General features: G+C 42.6%; 1 protein-coding gene across 1 annotated transcript in view; it reads left to right on the forward strand.

The window, feature by feature from the left end:
- Window positions 1-5,626: 5,626 nt before the first annotated feature.
- The window catches only part of LOC125005248 (SH3 and multiple ankyrin repeat domains protein 2-like), a 191,870-nt gene continuing 180,649 nt past the window's right edge, over window positions 5,627-16,847 (forward strand). The window contains exon 1 of the mRNA XM_047580440.1: window positions 5,627-5,990. The gene's annotated coding sequence lies outside the window, so the exon portion shown is untranslated. The remainder of the gene's footprint in view (window positions 5,991-16,847) is intronic.

Raw genomic sequence — 16,847 nt, forward strand, 5'->3', positions numbered from 1 at the left:
ACAGGAATATACACAGACTTTCCTTTTTTTCCTTTCTGTCAGTTTTTGTTTTAAAGTGCCAACATATATTGTTTGTTGCATTCGAACATGTGCACAGTTGCTTTGTTGTAGAAAACTTAATAAAATCACGAACACTGATGCCAGAGCGTTGTGGGTTTGAAGCTTATTTATAATATTTATAAAATTTTACATTTTTCTTTAGAACATTCCCCAGCAACAAAGACAGAAGGAAAATCAGATTGGATTAATATATAAATATCTAATATCACATTCTCTGTTTTCTAATAAAATTTTAAACCGTGTTAAACATGACGCTTCCATTCCACATGTATAATTAGTAGCTGTTCATACTGTGTGTGAGTTAATAATGCTTTTATTTAATGATTGTTTCTTTGTGATTAAAACAAACTCCTGAGAAGTGTCACAGTGAATGATGGAAAACACGGGATCATCTGTCATTTGTAATAATGGTTAATGATTAATTAACTTAACGTGCTGTAAATATGGATCCTCACGTTTTTTTAATCAGCTGGTGTCACATGTTGAGTTTGATCCAAGTATCGGTGGAGAATAAAACCTCTGAGACCTGAGTGATTCCCTTCATGCAGCCGGAGGAAAGAGAAGTGGGAAGAGGTGGAGCAGCAGCTTCTCCTCATCTCACATTCCTCATCTTAATTGTTTGTTTCCAGCGCTGTGAAGAAAAACTCTGTTTATCAGCCGGTTCAAAGAGAGAACGCAGGGCAGAGCCTCGCTGGGTGGAGATCCCGCTGCTAATTACCGCGTTTCTCCCTCAGATTAAATCTCTTATTTACAGCCCTGCAGGAACTTTTTTTTCCATAACAGAAGGATGGAGAAGTAGTAGCCTCCATACGAGACAACAAGAAAGGAACTTTCATTTCCACTTTCGCCTGGAACAATAACGAGGAAAGAAGCAGCAGGATCCACTGACGAGGTTCCTGGTCTGGTCCCTGGTCTGGTTCCTGTTCTTGTTCTTGTTCTTCACCCGACTGGAAACATCCAGTCCATGTAAACGCCTCCATGAATCTGGTTCCGAGCTGCAGAAACAGACTCTTTGGAACGTTTCATTTGGTTCCCCTGCAGTCACACAAACTGCACCAGGACGGGTTCTTCTCATAGTTTGGTGAATAAAACTTTGAGCTGTGTCACAGAAGTGGGTCATGTATGGAAACGCATTTTAGCGAATCTAGTCTATGAGCAGAGAAACCAGAGGAGAGGGTCTTAGTTGGTTCCAAGATGCATCTGTTCCTCCCCTGACACGGGTCTGGACCAGATACAGCCACTAATTCACAGGATAAAAACTAAAAACTATTGTATTCACATAAAACCAGCGTGATAGAAAAACAGACTTTTTTTTTCTTCTGTATTTTGCACTAATGAGTTGGAAGCAGATTTCAAAGTCCAGCAGACAGTTAATGTTTAAAGAGCTAAAACCCTGATGAGCTTCATCCGGAGCAGCCGAGCCGACAGAAGACGAGCCACGGAGAGCTGGCAGCGCTCCACTTCACTCGTGTCCTGAATGCAGCCGGCACGAGGAAAGAAGCGCTGCTCCTCACTGAGGATTAAGTGGACTGGAAAGCAGCCTATCACAGAGCCGACGGCTCATAAACAGCTTCATTTCATTTCCTGACACGAACCGAAAGAAACAGAAACAGAAAACAAAGGATTAATTATTCATGAAAGGCTTCATTACACAAGAATGTTTTAGGATTAATACATCAGAATGAAAGTTAAACCGATCAGCCATAACATTATGACCACCTATAGATCTCCCTTGTGGTGACTCATCAGAGAACGGACAATGAATTTTTGATACCAAATCTTTTTTTGAGTTGTTCCTAAAGTGTTTTTGTGGCTTCATCCTGCTGGGGATGGCTGCTGCCATCAAAGAGTGTGATTACTATGGGGTGGGGGGTTCTGGTCTGGTCTAGGTGGGTGCTACGTGTCTAAGTCACACCCACATGAATTAAGACCAGGTCCAAAAGTTTCCCATAAGAACACTGGATTCTCACAAGATAGTTCAAATGTTATTTAGTTCTCCTGTCAGTGGTCATAATGTTTTGGCTGACTGGTGAGAATATGTCCAGACAAATATTTATTTTTAAATTCGCACTTGAAACGATAAATGATCTTTATCTTCTTCTTCTCGTAACTTTCCTAAAAATAAAACTAAATTCTCATCGTATAAACATGTGATCAGATTGTTCCAGTAGCTGGAAATGAATCAGAACGAGGCTCTTCATCACATTTCTTCTCAGTGAGTCTTGATGCCTCTGCGTAAAAACTAATCGGCTGTGCGTAATTTGCGCGGCGCCAGAGCGCACGCAGCTGCCAGTCACGACAGTGACACTCAACACACGATGAAGTGTTGTCGTGGTTTGTGTGTCGGTTCAAGCCTTTAGTGTTTAATTAATGCGCGCTGCTGGGGAAAGTCAAACTCCGCCCGTTCGGCACCATTTGGTGAAGTTTTGGAGCGCACCCAAGAGCACGTCTTCAGCCTAAGAACAGGAAGTGACAACACGTGACCCGAGGATCTTGAATAAACAGGTTGGGATCTGAGCCAACAACAACAAGACTCATATAAAGACCCGGTAAAAGCACCAGGAGAGAAAAACAGAAACGCTTCATATCTATGGAAGTGACTCCAGGTGACACCCACATCCAGGTGAGTTCCATCCTCAGAGAACAGAGATCACAGGAGAGAGGGGAGAGTTCAGGTGAGTGAGCGGTTCACGCGTGTTTCTGGCTGCATGTGCAGTTTGAATGAATTAAAGGCAACTTAGTGTGACGCATGTCGGTTCCTGGTGCTGCCACTGCTTCGGTTTTTCTCCAGACGTTTTTCTGCTGGTTGGTTAAAGTTTCTTCTCTTTAGTGTCTGCAGAGGTTGTGTGTTTGTTAGTTTGCAGGATGTTTCCAAAACTCTTCTGCAGCTTCCAGTTAAATGTGCAGACCTGCTCTGTTCCATGTTTTCATGTCCAGGTTCCTGAGTTTAAAGTGTCTGAGTGTCTTTGTAGATCTGGATCCACACACAGACAACAGAGTTTCTTCTTTTCTTTCTTCATACAGTTTGTTGGATAAATGTTAAATAAGTAAAATCCCCATTCAACACTGCAGCTCGATGATGACACACACGTTTGAAGTTGTTCACATTTACGTGTCTGGACCGTTTCTGTTCCTGTTTCTACTGAAATGGAAGTTTGAATCTGTACCTTTGTCACTATCACAGAAATATGTAGAATATAAATGCACATGTAGATCTACATGATCTAAAACACTACACAAACCTCCTAGTAGCTGTTATAAAATGGTTTTGTCACAAAGTGACAGTTGCAAAGAGATGAATACAAACGGAATGAAAAGAAATATATAAAATCTAAAAACAAGATGCACGAGTAAATGCAGTGATGTCACTTCTTCTAGCGGCTTCAGTCTCGTCTCCTTAACGTTTTGAATCATTTGGACTTTTTTCTATAACGTGACGTATTATTGTTGCCTCGGCCTCAGTCTGACGACCACAGACAGGAAGGACCTCAGGTCTCTCTCACACCGTCCTCCTCCCTGACGCTCAAACAGTCCAGATCCACTGGAACAACATCACCAGACTCTTTAATTTAATTCACAAACTCACTGGAAACAAGGCTGAGCTTAACAACATTTACCTGTAAAACCATCGTTTATTGTTTCCCTGATGTTTCACCTTCATACATTTTAGTTTCAGTCTTTATTAACTGAAGGTTTTTAGAGTTTTAGTATCTGACACCGTTTCCAGTAATGAGTGACAAGCAGAATAATAATAATAAAAATAATTCCCATTATTAGTTTCCTCCTCCTCCGTGTGTGTGTGTGTTGAGGCGGAGCTGGAGGTAAAGTGGGAAAACACAAACACTTGCTCCTGAAGTGTGAATATTTGCTCCACGTTCATTTCCTGTGATTCTGTTTATTTATTTTTTACTGAGCTGGCGTCGCTGTGTTTGCTCTGGAAGTAAAAGTCAATCTGTGCTCACGCTGGTTGAGAACCCCGGAGGTGGACATGTCTGCTCGCCCCTGGGGCAGAGCCGGGCTGTCGGCCTGGCTTCCTGCCACCGTCAGCATCATCCCTGCTCGGGCTTGTGTCGCCGTCGTCATGGTGACGGGCGTTTTTATTTGCAGGGGGCACTCTCGTCTCCAGTCTTTCCGGGACTCGCGCAGACAGACTGGGGGGAAGTAAAGGTGAGAGTGGATGGGAGTAGCCAGACGGACAGTTTGCAGAAAGGCCAGGAAGATAAATCAGTCTGGATCCGTCCAACACACAATAACCTGCCGTTGCTTTTTCATCTCCAGTGACTCATTTATCAGTCAGACTCATCATCATTTTAACATACTGCTGATTTTCATCCTTTTCTATTTTTTAGTTCTGACATTTTCTGGAGAACACGCGTCCAAAGCGACAGTCTGACTTCGTCCTGTCGACTCCTTAGTACGAACGTACGTGAATGTTCCTCTAATCATCAGAATGAAACCGTCTCAGTCAGATCAGGAGGAGGTTTCAGGTTCAGATCAGTCAAAGCAAGAGAAAACCAAATGATGTGATGCTGAAGTTAAACCTGGAGAGTTTAAATGTCATTATTAATCCTCATGATCTGCTCCGCTACCTCCTCGTCCTCCTCGTCCTCGTCCTCGTCCTCTATCTGTAACCTCCATAACCTCCTCACACCCAAGTATTTGTTTGGAATTTTAAGATAAGATTAAGACGTTTAGGTATTTGGGATTATTAGGACCTAAGAAGAATAAAAAAGGAAGTGGAACTGGAAGTCGTTGGTATGTGAAGACAGGGATTATTTCACTGTATATAACAGTTTAAGTCTCTGATGTAACTAAAATAAAAGCGGTTTCGTTGAACGTCTTCAGACCTTTTATTTGGTCTGTTTTTAATTTCTCCACGGTGTTTGGGATCAGAAGGACCTAAGACGTATGAAAACTGAGCATCATCTTTGAACAGGAAGTAGTAGTAAACTAAACATGTCCTCATATGTGGACACTGGGATTATTTCATAAATATAAAACTGTTTGTTTTAATACCTGAACGTGGCTGAGCAAAGACAGAACAACCTTTAAATTCAGTCTCGTGTCTTGAGAGGACATGTCCTGGTTACCGTGGCGACTCTCTCCTGCTTCATATTTGTACAGTTTTTGAGTCATTTCACTCAGACCTCCTCTTAATGTTTCAGCCTAATAACTTCTAAAATAACCAGGCATCAGAAATAAATCCTTCATTTCCGTTCAGGACCTCCTTCCAGTGACTCCTCCTCCTCCTCCTCCTCCTCCTCTCAGGGGGCTGCAGATGGAAGAAAAGAGTATTTTTATTAAACTGCAGCAGCCTTCATTATGTTTTTTTCCTCTGCTGATAATGAGTAGATGATCTATGTGCGGTGACAAAATGACAGATCCATCCTCAGGCACACGTCCACCTGTCCTGCTGCACGGCGCCTGGTCTCCTTAGAATAAACGCCCCCCTCCCCTCTCCTCCCCTCCTCTCTCCTCCTCTCCCCCTCTCCCTGCACCTCCCCGCTCTCTCCTCCTCTCCTCTCCGTGTCTCCGTGTGTCCGTGTCAGGTGGTGAGATGTGGAGCTCGGAGCCGCGCTGAGTGTCTGTCGCCTCATATTGAATTTCAGCGCGGCGGTAGAACGGTTTCTCCCCGGGAGATCAGGTTTAAAGCCCTCCCTCCCTCCCTCGCCTCTCTCTCTCTCTACACCTCCTCTCTTTCCCTTGTCCATCACAAGCCTCTCTCCTCCTTTTTTTCTTCTTTTCTTCCTCTCTACACATCCGCGCTCTGGCTGGAAGTTTTCCGCGGCGGAGCTGCTCCGAGGTCCGCGGTCCGCGCTGCGCCCGGAGCGTCGGAGGCATGAAGCGGCTTTAGGACACATAAGAAAGAGGAGAACGAGGCGAAGGGAATAAAACACTGAGACCAACAGGAACCAGGGACGACGTCCAAGGTAAACATGAAGCTTTTCTCATTTTGTTTGTTACTAAGACCCTCGGGAGCAGGGACTTCTCTGGGAGTTTGTCACGTTGGATAAATGTTCGCTGGTTCTGTCTTTAGAACCAGAACCATCACAGCCCGAACTTAAATGAATGTATTTTCGTCCAGAGATTTGAAAAAGAGCCGATTAAATGACTGAAGGGGTAAAATGCAGCATTTTTTATGAATTGTAAAACCACCCCAGGGCTCTGTGATGTTCTTGGTAGTAAACTGTGAATCTTGGACTTTGAACACAACCAGACATGTTTTAGACTAAGTGGTAAAATGTTCTGCACATTAATTGAAAGTGAAAGAAGTTGTGAGGTCCTGAGCTGCTGCTGGGGGCCACGAGGAGGAGGATGTGTCACAACTTGGCAACAGAACTGATCTAAAGTGTTTCTGTCTCTGCTGCTTTTATTTTTATTCTTTTATTATTATTATTGCGTCGTCCTCAAGAACTACAGCTGATTACGTCCATGAAAACACTGTTTCTGTAACTCTTTCAATCAACGTTAACAAATGTCAGGGAGCTGATATACTCAGAGCAGCCACAACATTATGACCACCTTCCTAATGTTGTGCAGGTTTCTTCTGCGGTGACTCATCAGAGGATGAACTTGTTCAGTTCTTAACGTTTTGTTGAGTTGTTCCTAAAGTGTTTTTGTGGCTGCATCCTGCTGAGGATGGCTGCTGCCGTCAAGGAGAGTCATTGCTATGGGGTGGGGGTGTCTGCTCTGGTCTGGGGGGTCACTCGAGAACTTTATGATGAAGTGGTTCTGCTGCTATGAAATGGAACATCACAAGTAGTTTTCACCCACTTTTACTGACAGTTATTGTCTTTATTGACCATTAGAATCACAGTTAACTCAGTGATTCTCAGTTCACTGTCCTGCATGTTTTAGATGTTTCCCTCCTCCACCTGATTCAAACGATCAGCTCGTCATCAGACTCTGCTGTGGCCTGATAAGGAGCCGTTCATTTCAATCAGGTGTGTTGTAGGAGGGAAACAGTGAAAACATGCAGGACAGTGGGTCCTTAGGACCAGAACCCAACATAAGTTTTCTCTATTGGAGGAAGTTAGAGAAAAACCATGTGGCACAAAAGAAACTCCATAAATTTCTTTCCCAACTTTATCTCCATGTCTTGAACGTCTAGAGACTTAGAAGATGAACCAAGAGACATTCTGTCCACATGGATTCCAGCTTGGTTCAACAGCTGGTTGTTTTTCTGTCTCCATGATCCTGTTCCTGCTTGGAACTCCTCAACATGATGTTTTTACCCACATGAAGTGAACATCTCAGAGAAAATGGAGTTATTCCAATATCCAGAGAGAAACCAGCACATCTGATTGAAACCTCCTACTACCAGTGTAAACTAAATGCTGCTGGATTCTGGGTGAAATAAACAATTTAAAACATCAGCTTGAAGTGTAGTTGGAGTTTAAAGTGGCCTTTTATGGATAAAACAATCAAACTGTTGTTTTAAATGATCGTTAGCTTCAGTGGTGATATTAGACTGGAAGCTGAAATCACACAAACATAACGGGTTTTAAATCTAATTTATTTAACACAACGACTCTGTGACACGTGTTATTTTATAAACCAGACTAATCAGAACCTGATGGACAGAAATAGCCTCTCGACAACCTCCTGGATGATGTGCACAGCCCCACACAAAGACAACTGACTCAACGAGGCGCTGAGCTCTCACTGACTGGGGCTGCAATTCATTTATGTTCCGACGCTCTGGAAAAAACAGGATGAGTCACTTCTACACAAACACCTGTCCCGTGTGTCGTCTTTTAGGACAGTTAGACGTCCGTCCCCCTGGTGGTCAGTAGCCTCACTAATCTATGCTGAGCTGAACCAGCAGGAGTTTCTTAAACAGTGATTCTGTGTATTTTTGAAATATTTTGGGTAAGAAGACTCTGTAGCCTCTGATCTCAGACTTCATCATTTAGAAGATCTGAAACATCATGAACATGTTTCCAGCTCTGGTTCTTAACAGACACTAACTAATAATCAGAATGAAACTCGTGAAGCCACTTCTATTAACAGTTTGATATAATAACCTGACCTCCTGATAACCATGTAGAGTCTTGATGTGCTGCTTTCTCTCTGGTTCCTGGAATAAACACGTTCTCTCTGTAAAAACATCAGGTTGAGGAGTTTCCAGGAGGATCAGACTCATGGAGGTAGAAAAACAATATGAACCAAAGCTGGAGTCAATGTGGACAGAGATGATGGAGACTATGGAGACGTGGAGTCGTCTTCTTAGTCTCTAGACCCTGACTGTGCTTGGAGTGCACTCGCTTCCTTAAATTATATTTGGTGCGTTTCCACTCCGACCAAAGAAAGTCACTGTGGTACATTGATGGTAGGGGGCGCTGTTCATCTCCTGCCAGCTCAAATTCTGTGAAGTGAAGAAGACCAGCAGCGAGCGAGAGGATGCAGATGGAGCGTGTTAGACAACGGAATAAATTCAAAATACGTTGAAAAACACAACCTGAGCAGAATCAGTTCATAAATACAGAAACTCCAGAACAACAAACATTTGTAGTTGGAGAAGTCTGTAAATCTTCACATCATAGAGTCTTAATTCACCTGGATTTATTTAATAGACGACTCTTTTTTTTCAAAATGAACAAACTCATGAACTAGTTGTTTCGCCTGAAGAGAACAGATTGTCATTCTTAAGTCACTAAAGCTTCTTCCTACCTCCATGGACGGACTTGGTCTTACTAAAAATCTTCATCTCAGCCTGAGAATATTAATGTTCTGAGTTTGAATAAAGGAAGATCTGAATCCGTAAAATGTGCCGCTGAGGGCGGCGGGAAACGCCCCGTGTCTCAGGCAGATGGGTTTCCTTTAATAGTTGACTGAGGCTCGCCACGTTTTCATGAAACCGTATCATCTCATCCGTGACATCCAGTCTGAGACAGCGAGGACTGGCATTTACCACGGGCTAATTTACCTAAATGTCAGGTGTAAGCGTGTAGGTGGGCGGACCGTCCTATTTACCTAGAGATGCTTAATTAATGCTTCACGCTTTTACAGTTTGCACCTGCTGCCTTCTCGTATCTGTGTTGTTGCACGACGCCTCGCTTTTTAAAAAAAAAAAAAAAAAAAGATTTCCCAGGAATATTAATTCAGCCTCTCTCTGTTTAACGGACGCAGCTGAAGTCGATTGGAGCTCAGCTGATCTCCGTTCAGCGATGTGGAAATGCTCCTCTGTGCTGACGGTAATCTGAACCCCCAGCTGGTTTCTCCTCTTTTCATCCGGTTTGTTGAACATCAGAGTGCAGGGCTGCGTCTCTGGAAGGAAGGCAGTGACCTGGACGCTGCTGCTGGATGGATGAGCTGCAAACCGTCTCTATAAGTGGAGCAAAGTTTCACGGTGGTGGTGTTCAGGAAGCGCTGCTCATGAAATTAGTCAGTCCTGCTAAGTGGGAGGAACGACCTAGACCAGCGCGTTTGCCAAAAACTCACAGAGGAACTTATTTTTAGGAGCTGCAGTATGAAGGATGTGGCAAAGATTAAATAAATTTATGAGCGTAGGTCTTGCTCCAGTCCTCAGATTAAATGCATCCATCCATTATTAGCTGTTATCATTATTTATTCGTATGTTGTAGGAAAGCAGCACCATCCGCTCTCATGTTAAAGGATGGAGCGGGTGGTTCGCCGGTAGAATCAGAGCAGGGTGGTGACCAGGTACAGATCCATCAAAGGGTTAATATCTATTCACACTGACGTGCACATCTACGACTGATGTAGAATCACACGTTGACCCTAGTGAGTATATCTGAGGACTGTGTGGAGGAAGAACCTGGAGTAAACGCATGCAGGCACAGAGAGAACGGCCAATGCATTATTTTGTTTTTTGTATTTCAACTTTACTTTTAAAACCAAAAATGGAAACTGTGAAAAATAACAGCTTTTTGATTTCTATATCACAAAAATGAAAAAAATAAATAAATAAAAATAAAATGTAGGCTAAAACAATAGGTTTCTGGTCCAGGAAGTAGTCTCCTCCACGGTGAACACTGGTCCAGGTCGTGGATCATTAGTAAATAACCTTTGTGCCAGAAAAATTACAACAAACCGAAGTCATGTTCTTTCTTTTTTTTCTACTTCACTTACTAAACCTTCTGCTTTTATCTGAATTAAATACCATCAGTTTTCTCCGACTCTGTTCTTTAAACGATGTCGGCGCCGAGTGGCTCATGTTGGTTAATAAATGTGGATCAGCAGCTACTTTCCCTGAAATCACACAGAGAGTCTGAGTAGAGGCTTCGTAGGAGGCTAAATGAGGTGAACATGGAAATCCATTTCATATCAGTACCAGCTGTTTGTGTTTGCGTCGGTGTGAGGTGTGGAGCCACATCGTACCGACGCTGAGGACGGGAGGCTGTAAACTCAAGGCCCCAGACGGCTGGTTCAAACTCAGCACTAATGCAGATTGGTTCGAATGGATGTTCCACTTCAGGGAGCAGCAGTTCAGCTTTTACATCTGGATCAATTCCATTTGTTAGCAACACAAGACAAACACAGATGTACTTAAAGTGCCTGCGATGGCTCCAGATGCTGTTAGCTAGAGGGACCTGAACATATGGAGCCATGTGACCTGTGACTGGTCAGACGGATGAACAAAACTACAGGAAGTCCCCCCTCCACTTTCAATGAGTTTCTCAGTATAAAGTTAAGGCTGAAAGTAAATCTAGGGTTTAGAGGCTGGTAGACAACATCTTAGACCAAATATTTTGGAACAACAAAACTATTGGTCCAGTGTTCAATCGTTGGGTTTTTACATGGAGCCAAATATCGGTTTAGAAGCCGAATAAAAATATAAACATCTCAGAATAAACAGGCCCAAACTGAATGAAATTTCTTTTTGTTTCACAGATTATTCCTTTTCTCAAACCAATCGAAAGTCATGTAGACGGTGAATTGGGACGAACTCGGGCTCCGTTCTGTCTGAGCATGCTCTGTCTGGACGTTTCCTCATATGGCGACATCTAAACAAAGCACAGAGAACGTTCAGGTCTTCTGTTCTGTTCGCCGCCTCCTCTCCAGAGCTTCCAGTAGCAGCGCTTTAGCATCAGTCTGATGCTCTTACACATCGACTGATATGGATTTTTTAGGGTCGATACTGATGGCCGATACGTGCTGCTGATTTTTCTGAGTCGATATTTGGAGCTGATACAATTTTTTCTACCTCAAAAAATGACACAATTATAACAAATGTTACAAGTCTCAAGTTAACCTTAAACCTGAATATTTATTGAACTCAAAGAATATTTAACACTGTTATGCATAGACAATAAAAAAAAGATAAACAGGTGAAAAGAGGCAGAGCACATGGGGTAACTGTTAAACTCTTATTTTTGGGTGCTCAACACGTTTATGAGTACAAACATTTTCCAGAGACACACACTGCGAGTGGGGGAGGGGTAATGTATGGGCTGCACGCTCTGCAGCGTCTACAGCAGCACAGGGCTGCAATCACAATTACAACTACTGCTGGTGAGATGAGAGACCTCCATCTTTGATCCGTCACGTGATGTTTTCATCGATGTGTCAAAGTGATCTCGTTTTGAAAGATCTTCCCACATCCATGTTCTACTGCATCAATATTTGACCTGAACTATGGACGTCTCCAGACAAAAGCCAAACAGAAATAAACATATTTAGTAGGATGCAGATTGTTTGTATCTGGCCACGTTCTCCTACTTCACATCAGCTCCAAAAAAACTGAATGTGGAGATCCTGAAAACATGACTCATGATCTCAGTCAGTCCTCGGTCGAAGTAAATGAGTGTGGAGTAAATGAGGGAGCGTGGAGTAAATGACGGAGCGTGACGGCTCCTCCGTGGTGCGAGTGTTGTTGAGGGTCATTCTGGGAGTTGTTGGGAGTCAGAAGACGAGTCCCTCTGCGTCCCGTCGTAATAAAGATAAAGGAGTAAATTCACCCTCTAGTCTCCAGAGAGCTCGACCCTTTTCCTGCCTCTCGTTTATCTGAGCTCCGACACAGGATGCAGGGAGGAGGCGACAGGACGAGTGTGTGTGGTTGTGGTTGTGTTTGTGTGGTTGTGTGTGTGTGTGTGTGTGGTTGTGTGTGTGGTTGTGTTGTGGAGATGGTTTAGGATCGAGTCGTCAGTGATGATCAAAGCGAGACTCAGTCCGGTTTCCCTCCGTCAGATTTATGGGGAGAGAGCAAACGAGGAGGGAGGAAAATGATGAGAGACGGGAGGAGGTGGATGACAATCTGTTGTGCTTCCAAACTTTCGCATCCCTCTGCCACCCAGCGCCCCCCCTCCCCCCCTCGGCCCCCCACCCCCGCCTATCTCTGTCTGTCTGTGTGTGGTCTCCTCCTGCTGTGACTCGCATCTGTTGGGGAAAAGGCTGATCTTTGGTCCTGGCAGGGGATCCCCAGCATGGCCGCTGCCTCCTCACCCCAGGACCTGTGACGTGGAGCCGCCTCGGAGGAAGAATGATGCTGAGAGGAGGCAGCGACACCGATCAGCCACAACATTACGACCACTGACAGGAGAAGAGACCTGGAGTTCATTCGTTCACGTGGATGTTACTTAGACATAGAGCGCCCACCTAGACCAGAGGTGGTCATAATGCTGTGGCTGATCGGGGTCATTAATATTTTGGGGTTCACTGTGGTCATTCTTCTCTTCACTCTGACCATGACGGGGTCCTTCTCTTACTTGCTCTGCTGACGTATTCAGATGCTTCGTGTTTGCTGAGTGGGAACCTGCAGCCAGACAGGAATATGATGAGCGTCATTCTTCCTCCTTGTCCTCTTTGTCTCAGTCACTTTTCTCCGTTAGAAGCGACGTGTTGGTTCAGCTTAAACATTTAAAAAGCAGGAAACGCTTTGCGCCCCAGAGACTCAGTACGCATCAGGTACATCAGATACGTCGACACAGAGCGAGCAGGACGAACCTTAAATTTGTTTTTTTTTGATTAGCAGTTAAAGGTTATTGCTTGTGAACATGTGGCTGTAACTTTGAGTTTCCGGTCCCTTATTGTCCCCTGTGGATGTCGTTAATTATGAAGTAAATCACTGTCCTGTTATTTCCTCAGTTAAACATTATTTTGATGCATTTCCTGCAGTTTTCCCTCCACATGTCATCAATATTAAAAACCTTTTTCATGTTTGAGTGGAGTTACGCAGCGAGGGAAGTGTTAGTGTGCAGCATGTTTGACCAGCGGAGCTTTGTTAGCCTTTGTTAACTGTTTACTATCATTTATTGATGTGAAGGAGCGCACGCTGCCACCCGGGCTTCCGTCACACTCATGCATTTCCTGTGTGTACGTGTTAGTTCCAGCTGGAAGAGTTCCTGCCTCGTGCTCCAGTTCCTGCTCTAGATTCACAAACCCTCAGTCTGACTCTCAGGACCCAAGTCACAAACTCATGACATGAAACCCTAGTTTTATGATAAACACGTCCCCGTGACCCTCGGAGGCAGCACCGAGGGCACGTGATGGTTGCCATGGATACGCTCTATATGGGGAGCCCACAGTGTGCAGTCCTGTGGAAGGAGCTGCTTTTATCTGAAACCATCTGGGTTTCACCAGGTGTTTCTGCACAGACGCTCCGTTAACCTGTCAGCTACTGTGTAAAAGTTTTAGCTTCTGGAAACAGCTGCTCATGTTTTGATGCTTCAGTCTCAGTGAGAACAAACTTTTTGACTTTTTAAACACGTACTTCTTCTTCATCTCCTAATTAATTCTTGCTTCCACATCTTTCCACTTCATTGTTTCCTTATTCTGCTTCAGTCATTATTCCTACTACACCTCATTTTGACTGGTTCATTCTGACTTCAACCTGTTCCTTCTACCACTTTGTTTTTCTACATATTCTTCCTACTACGTCTTCTATTTATTATTCCTTCTCGTCTTCTTCCTCCTATTATTATTCTTCTTCTTTTCTGTTGATCAGACCTTCTTCTTATTAATACTTTTTCTACTTTTTCTTACCACTTTTTGAAATCTATCTTATTCTGCTTCTATCAATGTCCTACAACATCTTTGTCTTCCCACCACCTCTTCATCTCCTTCTACTACTACTGACATTCCTACTACATCCTGTTCCAGCTGTTTAGTTGAGTTTAGTTTATTTGCACACATGTTAAAAATACAATGAGAATAAGAAAGAATAAATGTGTTGGAGAAGTTAGAAGCCTCTGAAGGTTCATCAAAGAACCTCCCTGATCAAAACATTGAAATCAACATAAGATTTACCTTGAGAATGAACAAACAATTATATGAAACAGATTTCCCCAAACAAAGAAAAAAACTAAACCAGTGAAGCTTTAAGAGATAAAGGGAAGGTTGTTCACAGAGATGCTCTCTACAATGTAGTGAATGTTGAGCTAAGGAAGTCCTGTAAAGGATGAATCTCTTCAGACTGTCCAGTGGAGTTAGAGTGAATATCAGATGAAAAAAAAAAATGTTTGAAAAACACCTGGAAAATCACGAGTTAAATAAATAAATTTATACATAAATGCATAAATTTGATATTTGTAGATGGATAAAAGTTTGTATCATCTGGTACTTTTCCTACGGCTACTATTTCCTCCACTTATTCACTTCTAATTCTACGTATTATTCCTACTACATCTTATTTCTGCTCCTTCTACTTTCTAATTCTTCTTTGACAAACATGGAGTGATTTCCTGGCAGGAGATGACAGTGTTTCCCTCTTGTTCTCATCCTGGACCGTTCGTCTGCATGAAACCGCTGTGAGCAGGTGCAACACTTTCCCATCGGGATAAACTCCTTGATGATGTACTTGTTCTGTGAGCTTGTTGCGTTTTGGTCTCTCGTGCCTCTGGAGGAGCTCTGGCCGCTTTGAGAGTAGAGATGTTGTCGGACTAATCTCAGCTTGAACTTGTAGATAGATTTTAGTGCTGTGTCGGGTTGTTGATAGGGTGGATGTAATCAGTGACGGCCGGTCTATGCTGTGAGTTGATGGTAGACATTGAGTAGCTGCCGTGATTTCTGGTTTGTGAGGCCACTTCAGAAATCAAATGCGTAAAAAGTGTGGGAAAAGGGTCCTAGAGCCTGGAAGCACGATAAATATGAGATGGAGATAAGTTTCCTGGAAGCAAATCACTCTGCTGCACCGGAACTGGTGAGATCCACTGAAATTATAACCCAGTAGAAGAACGCCTCAGCCTCCATAGTTTCCTCCCGTTTTAAGTCAACTACATGGACAATAATGAAGCTCTAAACATCTGCAGTCATCCAGGTCTTGGTTTGAAGAAACTTGAAGAAAATGACTTGTAGAGATATTTTGAGAAGACGTCCAGAAAATACAAGAAAATCCACTTTGCATTTAGATTATTGAAAATATTTCATTTTTGTGTATGTTTGTTTTTTTATTTCAAAAACAAATTATGTCTCACAAACACTGGCATATCAAGGGTTATCTGAGCTTAAAAGATTTATATAAGAAGTAGAACTGAATATTACATATTAATGTTATTTTTGAAGAGGACATTTTTGTCCCTAATGGTAACAAATTAACAATTTATGTTACACAGTGTAAAAATGGAACATTATGGGATTTGAGTTTGAAATATCAAAACTTGCTAAAAAAAATACACACCTTTGTCAAATGTGATAGAAAAACGCCACGAAGGTAAAACTTAAAATGGAAAAGGAGGCATTTGTGCTAATCAGGGTCTGAAGCTTTAACAGGTTTTAGATCTCTGCAGCATCACTGTGATTCGATTCACTCCTTTGATCACTGCTGGTTTATGAATCCACACAATTATTATGATAATTATCACACTTATAGTGTAAGCCAGAAACTAAAAATATGTGACCTAAACATCCACAATATCGTCTCAAAATAAGTCTCAAATTGTCTGTGTGGTTATTTTAAACTTGCCACAGTAGGTGACGTATCTTGGACCTGTGTATTTACTGGAGACCCTGGTTTAAATAACAGATTAAAATAAAATGAAGCTGAGTTTCTGAATTCTCCAGGTTCATGTTTTTATTTGAATTCCCTCATGAGAAAGAAGAAGATTTTCCTCTCGGGGTTCAGGCGATAAACAATAACTTATCTGAGCCTCTCGGGAGACGCTCGTCGCTCATCGCTCATTGTTTTCTGTTCCCTGCTTGTATTGTAGTACGACTACAGCTCTGCTGCTTCTTCTCAGACTGAGAAGAAATTAACTGTTCAAGAGATTTTGTTTTTTTTTCCTGCCACATCTGCATTCATTTGAAATTACGGCAAGAAAAGCTTTTATACCAGTTAGTAGAAACACATCTTATTTGATGTAGTGCTGCTTTGTTGGTCATGATCCACCAGATAAAAGGAAAAGTCACATATTTTGAGAACAAAGTTTAATCCTGACTGAAGGGTTTTCTGTGTGTGTGACTGCAGAAGCCAAAGATAGAGAAGGTATGAACATCCAGACAGGTTATCTGCTGTCTAATCAGGTCAGTGTGTAATGTGCATTTATATGGTAAATGACTTTTTACGTAGAGTTTTGATTCTAACAACCTTAAAGGCACACAATGTTCTTTATGTTTTTCCATCGCTTTACACTAAAACACTACAGACACAAACCGAATAATTGGTCTTTGGAAATTTTTAGATTCTGTTTCAAATCAAAACTAGAAAAGTCTTTAGATCCTTTGCTGCAGATTCAGATCGTGGTGAAATTTATCCTGTTTACTTGAATTATCTTTAAGATGTTTGCAGAACTTGACTGAATTCTGTTTTGCAAAAACTGGACCCAGTTTAGAAAGACTCTCGTCCCTTTATAAAACCCAACAATCAGAAGTGCACGGATCTGTTTTGA

Source organism: Mugil cephalus, chromosome 3, assembly GCF_022458985.1.
Source record: "Mugil cephalus isolate CIBA_MC_2020 chromosome 3, CIBA_Mcephalus_1.1, whole genome shotgun sequence".
In the NCBI taxonomy this organism is placed as follows: domain Eukaryota; kingdom Metazoa; phylum Chordata; class Actinopteri; order Mugiliformes; family Mugilidae; genus Mugil; species Mugil cephalus.